The sequence below is a fragment of the Vipera ursinii genome (assembly GCF_947247035.1).
Source record: "Vipera ursinii genome assembly, chromosome: 3".
NCBI lineage: Eukaryota > Metazoa > Chordata > Lepidosauria > Squamata > Viperidae > Vipera > Vipera ursinii.
In genome coordinates this window covers 165,343,410-165,356,017 of record NC_139516.1, presented here as the reverse complement: position 1 = coordinate 165,356,017, position 12,608 = coordinate 165,343,410, and the positions used below count along the sequence as shown (strand labels likewise).

General features: G+C 37.2%; 1 protein-coding gene across 1 annotated transcript in view; it reads right to left on the bottom strand.

The window, feature by feature from the left end:
- The window catches only part of COLEC12 (collectin subfamily member 12), an 85,332-nt gene that overhangs the window by 62,291 nt on the left and 10,433 nt on the right, over positions 1-12,608 (bottom strand). The gene's annotated exons all lie outside the window — the stretch shown is intronic.

Here is a 12,608-nt window from a genome sequence, read left to right as displayed (position 1 = left end):
GTTGTGATGGGAGCATCCCGATACTCCCATATTACACCCCTCCTGCGTGAGCTGCATTGGCTACCGGTTGCCCTCCAGGTGAGATTCAAGGTGTTGCTTCTTACCTATAAAGCCCTACATGACTTAGGCCCGGGATATTTGCAGGACCGTCTGCTGCCAGGAACGTTTTCCCATTGCCCTGTGCGCTCACACAGAGAGGACCTCCTCAGGGTGCTGTCGGCCAGACAATGTCGGCTGGCGACCCCCAGGGGGAGGGTCTTCTCTGTTGGGGCACCTGCTTGGTGGAATCAACTCCCCCGGGAGCTCCGGATGGCCCCAGACCTTCGGTCCTTTCGCTGTGACCTTAAGACATATCTTTTCCAACAGGCCGACCTGGACTGATGATAATGGGGTTTTTAATTATGATTTTAAATGTTTTTATTGGTTTTAGTGGGACTTTGCCATAATTTAATTCTTTTTTAATATTTGTACTTATTTGTATTTTATTGTTGTTAGCCGCCCTGTGTCCTTCGGAAGATAGGGTGGCATACAAGTCTCGTTATAAATAAATAAATGGTAAATATATCTAATATTCCTTCCTCCTCCTCCTTTTCCCACAACAACCCTCTGAGATGGGTTGGGGCTGAGAGAGAATGACTAGAATCCAGATTGCTTTCATGCCTATGGCAGGACTAAATCTCAAGAGCCATGGTTTCTAACCTGGTGTGAAAGGACCTTGCTATAGCAACTAATGGCCTTACCATTAGCTGAGTAGACTTTTGTTAATGTGCTCAACTTGAGGCTATGTTGGAGGCCAACTGGGATCTGCAGTAGGTCCAGAAAGCAGCGGCTCATTTAATGACTAGTACACAACACCATAATCCCATGATAACTATCTTGTACATCCTGCATTAGTTTACCAGCAGAATTCTGGATACAATATGAAGCTCTAGTGTTGATTATATAGCCCTATTTTGCCTGGCACCAAAATACCTTCAGGCCTTTATTTGCTTCCGTACAGTAGACAGAATCTTCCAAGGAGATTCTTTTGGGTGTATCTGCTCTGGGTAGCACAATTCCAAGAGGTGTGATGGGCTAAGGACAATAAAGCCCTGTTTCTCTGTCATTGCACTTATATTTTGGAATAATTCTTGAAGCTAGGTTAGACTTTAGCTGTGGCATTCCTGAAGTCGGTGAAAAATTACTCATTTACGATAATTTTATCTTTATTACCATTGCTGTTTGCATATTGCTACATTATGTTATTTCTGTTGTTACAGATATTATGTTATTTTTCTCTTGTGTATTGGGGATTTATGTACCATGGACTTTTTATAGTATTGTATGAATTCTATAAGCCACCATGACTCCAAAGGGGATTAACTGTCCACAGATTTAATAAATAATAAATTCACAAAACTAATTAAAATCACTACTGGCTATTTTATTTATTATTAGTTGTTAAATGCCATATCTTGAGGAACTCAAAACAACATTTGGAAATTTCCTTATGACAACTCTGTGAAATAAAGTTGGGCTGAGAGGATATAATTGGCTCAGGAATCACTCAGGGGGCTTTCATAGTTGAGAATGGATTTGAATGTAGGTTTATGTAGGCATATATATATATACATATATACATATATACATATATACATACACATACACACACACACACACACACACACACACACACACACACACACACATATATATATATATATATATATATATATATATATATATATATATATATATATATATATATATATATATATATATAAAGGTAAAGTTTCCCCCGCACATGCATGCTAGTCGTTTCCGACTCTAGGGGCCGGTGCTCATCTCCGTTTCAAAGCCGAAGAGCCAGCGCTTGTCCGAGGACGTCTCCATGGTCATGTGGCCGGCATGACTAGACGCCAAAGGCGCATGGAACGCTGTTACCTTCCCACCGTAGTGGTTCCTATTTTTCTACTTGCATTTTTACATGCTTTCGAACTGCTAGGTTGGCAGAAGCTGGGACGAGTAACAGGCGCTCACTCTGTTACACGGCACTCGGGATTCGACCCGCCAAACTGCAGATCTTCTGATCGACAAGCTCAGCGTCCTAACCCACTGAGCCACTGCGTCCCATATATATATATATATATATATATATATATATATATATATATATATATATATATATATATATATATATATATATATATATATATATATATATATATATATATGGATCTTTGGTCATTCGGGTTTTTTCCCGCATAGAATTGAAGGTGTAGGAGCAACGTCATCCTCAGGCTTGTGGCTTCAGCTTCCTTCTTCTGGGAGAAGCATGTGGTAGTGGCTGTTTGTTCCTCTTTTTTAAACTGCCAGAGGGGGTGTATTCTGCGGGTGGAGGTGTGCTCTGATTGGGTGGGGGATTAGGTGTGTTCTGATTGGGTGGGAGTGTGTTTTGAATGGTGGGTGTGTTCTGATTGGGTGGGGGTGTGTTTTGAATGGTGGGTGTGTTCTGATTGGGTGGGGGGGGTGTTTTGAGTGGATGGGCTGGTCTCAGCTGCCAGCCTTAGACCTGAGCTGGTGAGTTGTGCTGCTTTTGTTAGGCTTCGTGTTTGTGATGGTGCCATGTTTTTATAGTGGGTGTCAGTTTGCTTATTGTGTGGTTTGGAGGGGTTTAAAGTGAACAAACGAGATGATACCTCTCGCCTACCAGCCATTTGGAAACCCGCCTTGATTGACAGACGAGTCCCAACCACCAAGAATGATACCAGACCCAAACTCATGATAACATCACATGACATCACCACTACACAACCATTCAAAAAGCAAATCCGAACCCACAATGATAACGACGCACAACCACAAAACAGAAACCTAACTACAGCTGCAACATCAGCCACTTTAATCCCCAATCCCATGGCTGGTTGATATTGGTGAATGCTTTGAGTGGTAGGTTTAGCCTCTGGTCCAATTATCTTAGCAGGAAGATACACACAAAGATGTATTTTCACACACGTAACTTTCCAGGTAGCCTATTTTTAAATTTAGTGTGGTGGGGTTTTTTTTTTTTAAATTGGAATTAAAAATAGCCCATTTATTTATTTATTTATTTATTTATTTATTTGATTTATATACCGCCCTTCTCCTGAAGGACTCAGGGCGGTGTACAGGGCAATAAAATAAGAATACATTAGTTAAATAATTAAAACTTGCAATGTAACAGTCAGTAACAAAATCAGCAAAACTCAAGTCATACTTCTCTTTCCTGGTTTAAATCAATCTTTGGGCTAGACAGGACTACTGTTCTCACAATTGTTCTGTTTTTAAATATAGTTTGGACACTTTTTCAAGAGGACCAAATCCATATTTATCAGCAGCTTGCAAAGTTCAGAAAGAGGCAGTCAGATATTATGCAAGCAGGTGCTTCCTTAGAAGCTAGGATTTCTGGACATCTAAGTCAAAATGGTTATAGGGTGCAGTTCTACAGCCTGCAACGAAGAGAAGGCCCCAATACGTCTAAGGAGCAGAGCAGACCCCACTCCACATTGTCAATGAAGAATGCCAGACAACATCCACAGCAAAAAGGCTGTTGGAAAAAGAGGGAAACATTAGTTTAAGGTAGGACAGGTAAAAGTGATTTTAGATTGGTTCTGCTTTTAGCTGGGAATGAAACAAATGCATGAGGATTTAATTAAAAATGGTCAGAAAAGTATGTTCTGTGGATATGAATATGAACCCTAAGCTTTTCCTGTTTTCAAAAAGAAAAAGAAAGGGTGAAATTCAGTTTAATCAGTTAAAAAAAACAAAATTAAACACATCAAAGCTTGTTAGGTTGACATGTGCACAGTTAGATTTTGTATTTAATTTTAAAGGCAGACAATCAGAATTAAAAAATGTAGCCACAATTAAGGAGTTAAATCTTTAATTAAGGAATTGTATTGCAGTAAAGATTCTCTTCTTTAGTCAAATTTTGTGTTAGAAGGAAGTTTTTGTAATAATGAATAATTAATGTATAGGTTACATCACGACAAGCTGGAGCTATAGAAGTTATAATCTTGGATAAATTAGCTATTAGGATTGTATTGGACTTTGTTGTGTCAGAGCGTGGAATCACCACAGTAATAAAATAACAACAAATCATCATAAATCTGAACACTTTTCTTAATTTAGAAATGTGAAGAAATCTCTGTTAGCTCAAAGCTATAAGAAATCATATTCAAATTATGTATCCAAAGCAAATCCTGTTGGGCTAATCCATAACTTTCTATGATAAAAGAAAAGCAAGTTTTCAGAAGCTGAAGTATTTTCTTTTTAAAGAATTGAGTAGAAACAAACATGAATTTAAAACATGCTAGCTGCATTTCTATCACGTAACATATTTGAGCTTGTATAGGCAGAATGCCACATATTTAAAAGAGTATTGTGTACATTAGACATTCTTTTGTGACAACTAGACTGGCAAAACGTATGTATTTTTCCACTCTTATTGCATCTGCAGAGACTTGGATTGTGTTCCTTTTTAACATGACCCATTCTCTGCTAATGAGAAAGGAGCTGCAAGAAGATTTTAGGGCCTTTTTGAAGACTATTCTTAGTATCTGATAGATAAAATTCCAAGCACTTTGAGTTGGGTGCAAAATGAGTGGGTCCAGTAAAGAGGTAGGTAGGCATGATCTTGTATGGTTAGCTGGGAGGAGTTTCATCCTATAACAGTTGTGGAAGTGTACCTACAAGTGTACCTACAAGTGGATCAGTTAATCTGCCCACTTGTTTGTTAAAAATCCATGTCTGTCCTCGTTAGTGAAGAAAATATATGTTTTATCCAGGTAGTGTTGACTTACTCTCTGAGGAATGGGATGGAACTGACTGGATTGAAAGTGGTGATGGTGTGCCTTCTCCTCAAGAAATTATTGCAGAACCCATCAAGTCAAAAATAACTTTCACCCAGTTTCCAACTGCTTTCCGGGGAAGCTTGTTGAGAAGGTGATCAAGTTGCAGTTTCAAATGGACCTAGATCCATTCATGTTGGATTTCAGGCCAAAGAATAGCACTAAAATGGTATTGGTACATTTGTTGATGTCATCTGGTGTAATTCTGATGAGGTGGTATAACCATTCGTACTTTAATTGATCTCTTGGCAATCTTCAATGCCATCAATCATGTAGTTTTATGGACTGAATATAAAGATGGAGTAGGCAACACAATTCTCCATTCTCCATGGCTAGTTCTTGTTGCTGTTGGCAGGAATGGGGAGAACAAAGTCGTTAAATTGCAGGGTGCAAAAAGGCTTGACCCTCATTTAACATCTACATGAAACTGCTCAGCAAGGTCATCCATCAGATTCTGATGATTCTCAGCTTATATCTCAACTCCTTACCAACAAAATGATGCATCAAGATTTTATCCTAGTGAGAGAAGACTGGGATCTGGATGGGGAGGCACAGACTCATCCTGGTTGCTGCAGATACACAGATCTTCAAATATGGGATCTTGAATCTCTAGTTGCATCCCCCCAGATGGAACTGAAAGGAAACCATGACAGTCTGTAGACAACCACACAGATTACCTTTGGAAATCTAGGCAAGACCAGTGTCAGTTACAAAACAAAGAACATACTTTAAGCCTTGGAAACAACAAAAGTGTGAGAAAGAACGGTAGAGTATTATTAGAGTATAAGAGGGAGAAGGGAAAACTCAAGATTTTGTTAGTAGTCTATATCAATAAAATATAGTTACAATCAGATATGTGGAGTCTGCTTCCTAATCTGGCCTCTCCTGAAAGGCTGACTGGATATTCCTGGTCTCTCAGCTCTCATTCAGAGCAGACAGCAGCTGTAACTTGGAAGATCTTCACACCAATTGTACCTATTTCTATAACAGCAGGCCACTCTCATGATCATTCATGCCTTATTTACCTCATACAGTATGTGGACCAATACAATGTGCTTTACATAGAGCTGCCTTTACAGACCACTCAGAAACTTCAGCTGGTTCAGAATATGGTGGCACAAGCAGTTAGAGGCATGTTTTGGAATGCCCATATAACACCACTGCTTCACAAAGTGCAGAGGTTACTGGCAGGCTTCTCAGTGCTATTCAAGCACTGGTTAACAAAGCTCTACATGGCACAGGACCTTGTTATTTGAGGAAACTGCTCATATGTATTATTTCTACACATCCTGTGACACCCGACAGAATGTTCCAACCCGTTTCATTAAACAAAGTCAACTAATGGGACGCAGGAATCATGCCTTCTGTCACAGTGCCTACCTGCTGGAAGAACATCCACCCTGAGATATGAACAGTCCCAATCTTGCTGTTTTTAAAATGTACCTAGAAACCTGGCTCTTTCTCCATGCTTGGGCAAAGGTAGACTGTGAATCCTTTGTGAAAGGTTTTTATGTCAGTTCCACTGTGCTGTCTTCTCTATCTGTTTGCTGATGTTGTTCTATATCATTGGTTTTCACCTTGTATGCTGCCCACTGGTGTTGAGAAATTGGATGGCTTCAGAAATGTGAATTATAAACAAACACTTCAACAGTAGTTCACCTTTGACTATCTTCTTAATGCATCAAATGACCTTTTGTGAAGAGTGATGTTGGCTATCAGGGTTTAATAATCATGTTCTAGGTAACGGTTTTCCTGAAGTTTTGCCTCCAACTATGGCTGACATCTTCAGAACAAGGTAGTCTGCTGGGCAGATCAGCAACCGAGGAGGGTCTGACTTGGCTCCTGTCTTTACAGCCAGGTGTCCTGACTTTTGATTGATCTTTATCCAATCTGGTTTCCAGTTGATGCAGAGTGGTTCCTGATTGGTCTTTGTTTAGGATTCTGACTGGTTTTGAAGTGCTGATTCTTAATTTCCTGCTTCTTAGTTTGTATGAGGTTCTATTTGGCTTATGTGAAACCTTATGTAAAGCTTGCAAATATACCAAAGCTTATTTAGTTAGGAAGGGAATACATTAACAAAATTTCAAAGCAAGGAACAGAGTCTGTTGGGGAAAAAATGGAACAAGAAGGTCAGGAACTGAGGCAGCCTTAACACTCTCTTGGCAAAGTATCTGGCATCTTGTCAATCTTCCACTATTTACTCTCCGTGTTCTCAGACTCAGATTATCATTTAGTGAGTTATTTAGTTGTGATTCTGGATTGCACTGGAATAAGCATTTTTTACTTTTAAAGATTACTTTTGTGGTGGAATGCATAGGTATGTTATAAATGTACAATTCTGAAGCTAATGGCCTTTTAATTTCTAACATTATCTTCTGTACTAATATTTGAAAATCCAGCAGTTTACTCAGTAGGCAAGAAGCATATGTGAAGACATTAACATTCTGATTAGAAAAAGTTTTTTTTTTTAAAAAATTATATATATAAAATCTAAGAAGCATTACCAAATTACCAAATTCCTAAGATATAAAATATAATGCAAGATATAATTAACATAAATGAAGACATTATTGATCCAAAATCTAAAAATCATTATATGATTAAGATTACTTGTTAAAAATCTTATAAGTCACTAGGTGATTCTGCAAATATTATAGCATGGGGGAGGCAAATATAATTCCTTATTTGAAAAAAGACCTATTTCAGGTAGCTGCATGTCTTATCAAAGCCTGTTATGAAAAAGAAAAATCTGGAATAGTTGACCCTTCCAGCTTAGACAACTTGATTTGTAAACCTTCATTTCATTTTAGGAGAGCAAGCAGCTGTGTGTTACTAAAGACCTCTGACTCCTGGGTCTGAAAAGATGGGAAACTGAAAGAAGAACCTGGTTTTACTTAATTGCTTGATTCTAGAATTTCCATAGATTAATCTTACCCACCACACTTCAGAAATTCTGGTTTTTGTTAACTCTTTCTTCAAGGGTATGTGGGAGTATATTCTCCTCCTAGCAGGGGTAGGCAACCTTGGCTCTTTTATGATTCATGGACTTCAACTCCCAGAATTCCTGAGCCAGCACAGCTGGCTCAGGAATTCTGGGAGTTGAAGTCCACCAGTCATAAAAGAGCCAAGGTTGCCTACCCCTGTGGACCTAGCACATTCATCTGTCAAGGTGTCACACATCTCCCTAGTTCGTTCAGAGAGATCATTTAGAAGCATGAAGCTAATGATTGTTTCAATCTTAAATTGAAAAGTGTTTTTTTCTTCTTTGTTCCTGGAAACATTTTTTTCCCTTCATGCCATAAGAACAATGAGATTTCCTCCAAATACATGTTTTTTTATTACATAGTCTTCCAAAAACTGTAACGCAGTTCTTGTTAACCCAGCAATGACAGATTCCTAAATACATCAATTGAAGGATTTATTTTCTCAAAATAAACAGAGAACATTCCAAAATTGTAGGCTATCTACATACCAAATGTATAGCACTGAAGAACAAACCACTTCAGTTTCTTTGAATGATTCAATACACTTTTACTTCAATGAACAACGATCAACATTTCTAAATGTTATACCAAGTATTTTTCATGGGAGTACTAGCTTGAATCTTTAACTCTAAGGAGACCACTGAAAATCGAGAGTGTTTACAAAGTGGAATGTATCTGTTCTCCATTCATTGTTTTTTATATTAGCCTCGTTCCAGCTAATATGTAACTCTGGGATTGTACCTACAGATGATAATGATTTTTTAAATATTCATTTTTCCCCAATTTGGTTGGCAATTTAAAATAAAACAAAATTGTGACCTACATTATCATACAATATAGGGCAACAAGATTCAATGGGATTTTCAGGGGGCAAATCTCAGAGTAATCATTTTTTACAATTTGTTGAGGAAGGATTTCTCAACAGGAAAAGCCTGCCTTACAGAACGATTAGTTTTTCTTCAGTTTACTGAAAGATAGTCTATGACTAATGACTATCTGAGGGTGATAAGAAAACATGCCTTCTCAGGCACTTCATCAACCTGGTAAAACAGAGAAAGGATAAGTCAGCAAATCTTTTGGCTTTGCCAAGCATACAGTATAACATTCCATAGCACCAGTGGGATACACATCCCATTCTGTCACTAGAACAGGATACCCTTAGAAGCAGCAAAACTATTCCCAAGTAGATAAAAATCACCAGATCAGATCAAGTCAGTCATCTAAATAGCATTGCATTCTTCCATCTGCTAGCAAAGCCCACTCACTCAGCTATCACTGGAACCTTTGAAAAGGGCTTCAAAGGAGGATATATTTCTCCAGTTATTTTATTTTTAATCTTTTGGTTAGATGAATACAGCACTGTTAAAAAACTATCTAGCTATCACAAGTACAATAGTATTGAATTAGAGTTTTAAAAATTATTTGGAGGAACATTTTACAAGATTAACAAAATGTCCCTTCGAAGCTAGTGCCAAGGCACTACAGCCTATCAGAGGTTTGCCAAAAAGTGCAAAGTCCAGTCCATGATTTCTGGGTACGTGATCACATACATGCAGCTGAACTTAATTACTGACAGGAATGTGGTTAAGGCACCAGGCTAGAAACCAGGAGACTGTGAGTTGTGATTTTGCGCCAGTCACTCTCTCAACCTCTGTCTCTTGATTTCTAGCCTGATCCCTTAAACAAACTGGCTCAATTATATATAAATTATATATAAATACATAAATTCTAACACTGATATTAATAGCTCACATACTATATCAAACTTTTTTTATTTTTCTCAGTAACTCAGAAAGAAAAATCTATAAACATCTGTTATCATAATGAGATCATTAAGAAATGATTATTTCACAGGAAAGTTAGCATACAGCTTGGTGCTGTTTACTGGTTCTGAAATTACCATCAGTAGCAATAAAGAGCAAATACTACATTTCTACTCACATAGTTAAGACTAACCTTGTTGAAGTTATTTAATTTATTTCAGTATTCACCTTATTAATATCCTTCACTTATACATTCTGTCCTTTGGATAAAATAATTCCAAGACAGTGCAAAATATAAAATATACCGTGCATCATTGCCAAAAACACACAAGGAGCCTTTTTTTTCCCAACAAAAAGAATCACACAAAAGAGAAGATAGATATAAATCAACAGACAAAATCTGAAGAAGACCCAGAGCCACATTACAGTCCAAACAACTGTAAAAAATAGTTTTTATCTCAAAGTATTGCCAAGTGGGGCCTATCTCAAATTCTCTCATTATATGCCATTCCCACTGGAAGGGATCACAAGTAGGACCTAACCAGTGTTAAAACCTGAGTTTAACATTACTGGGAAAACCATTCATTATACATTCATGGTTCTTAAATTATGAAAGTATTTACACACAAATAATATATTGGGTTTATAGGCAACCAGTGCAATATTTTGAGGATCAGTATCACCTGGCCCCTTTTATTTCAGAGCTACAGTTCTTGGTTAATGTTCAGCATGCTTCTTGTTATGTACTGGGTTTTGGTGATACACCATGTGGGTTGCTGGAGCAGCTAACGGCTCTCCAGCAATCCAGACTGTCTCCTGTCCTGCAATTGGCTAGCCCCAGGCGGCAAGAGTTGGTTCAAACCTATTGGCTGCCGCCTAGGGGCTAGACTATATATTGCGGCTGGTTGCAGCCCATGCTTCAGTACAGTTCTAGCAAGAAATAAAGTATGAGTTATCCTGTACTCAGCCTCGTGTCATCATTCCTGCACCTAAGAGCCCACTATATAACACTTCTATACAGAAGAAATGCATTAGACTGCATTATAATTATCACTAAAATGCATCTTAAAGGTTAGACTGTATTCTCAGAATGTGACACTTTGTTTTTACATAGAGTAATCTTTCTGCATGCGGGTCAACTGAAATGTTAGCTCAGATATGGACATAATATGCTATTACTTTGAGAGCTGACAAATTTCAAAATATATAGGGCCCCAAAACTTGAGACTGATAATCTGACAAAGAGGATATACATATTTCACTTAGTTCTATATCTATATCTGAGAGCCAGCAACATGATTCATTTCCAAGCAAATTTTTACACACACATTTATAAGTGTTCCATAGATATAACAATGCTGTCAACAAATAGCCACAGTTGACAACATCCCAAAGTGTCTGTCAAAATATGTTAAATGGTATCATTTAGCTTTCTTCACAAAATAACAGAATCACTAAAAAGTATGGTCTTGTAACACCTTTTTTTAATAGAAGCTGCAGAAAATCTTTAAATCTCTCAAGTGGAACCAGGATTATACAGTATATCTTTCCCAATCTTTATTAACTGGTGACCTTTGCATTTTGAAAAATCACTGGGCACACATTTCATAACAAACAGTGATTTTCCAGAAAAATGGTGAATCAATATTTATTAGGAAGTTACATAATGCCTGAATGATATTTTACAATGAATGGTTTGGGGATTACAGGAGCTGATATGTTCTTGGATATGAGATATGTTGTTTTTCCTGCAGTCTAAGTCAAAAGGCCCATGAAGAGCCATGATAAGTGACCAGGGGAGAAAGAATGTGCCTGCAGCAAATTCAACTGTCTAACAAAGGATCATGAATGAGGCATCATAATTTGCCTGGATACCAAACCATATCAGGAAAAAAAAACCCCAAAAATGTTCTTAAAATTGGAACAGACAAATGCAGCTGTGTTGGTCAAATTTATTCTACAATTGTCAACTTTTGAGATTTATTTTCCACAGACAGACTGGTAGCTTGAAAACAGCTTTGTAATAATTAGATTTATTTTTTTATAAACAACCTAATATCCTTTTCAGTTATAATTCCAGCAGTGACACATGGCCAACTAGTATTTTTAACAGGTCATTTGCATTTTCACTATTATATGAAGACTAAGCAGATGTAAAATAATGCAAAATATTACTTTTTATTGCCATGTTCATAGTAACTTCATTATAGTCCAGGAACAACAATGTAAAAATCATAAAATATGTGAAGCTCGGCTACTGAATATATAGTATATTAATAGTTAATAAGTGGATCCTTAATAATACCATAACAAACATTATAAACAAACCCTAGAATTTAGCTAACTTGTAATTTGGGCTGCTGACAGAAACAGAAACATTATCTGGATGATTAGAAAGAGACATTAAAAAATAAAATTTACTTCCTATCTATAAATATCTCTATACAAATTTAATATAGAAAAAATGAGCAAGAGCTTCAGCAGGTTCAAAATCAAAACAACAAATGTATTCACTTTTTAGTATTCACTTTTGTATGTTACATCTACCTAAGCAGTTGTAAGAGCATTAAAACATGGCTTTGAAATTCTCTACAATAGGGCATGAGTAAGCATGGTAGAAAAACATGGTGATTTTCACCTAGGATTCAGTTTCTAGAATTTCAAAGTTTGGAATAATCACTTCATTTATGCCCATTTATTAACAGTGAAACAACATATTTTAGCATGATAATTTACAGAAGTGCTAAAGGAATACTTCTCAATTTTTTTCCTTCATTAGCCAAAACTGCGTATTAGAAAGTTCATTTTTCCCCAATGTAAGTAAAACCCTTAAAGTCAATTTAAGTGTTCCTGTCGAGAATGGATAATGAGTTTATGTGTCATTATCCAAACAACAACAACAACAACAACAAACCCACTTTTACCCAATTGTGGGCAATTTATCCAGGCTGGGGAAGCGTTGTGCTAAACTTTCACACCCATATATTTACATG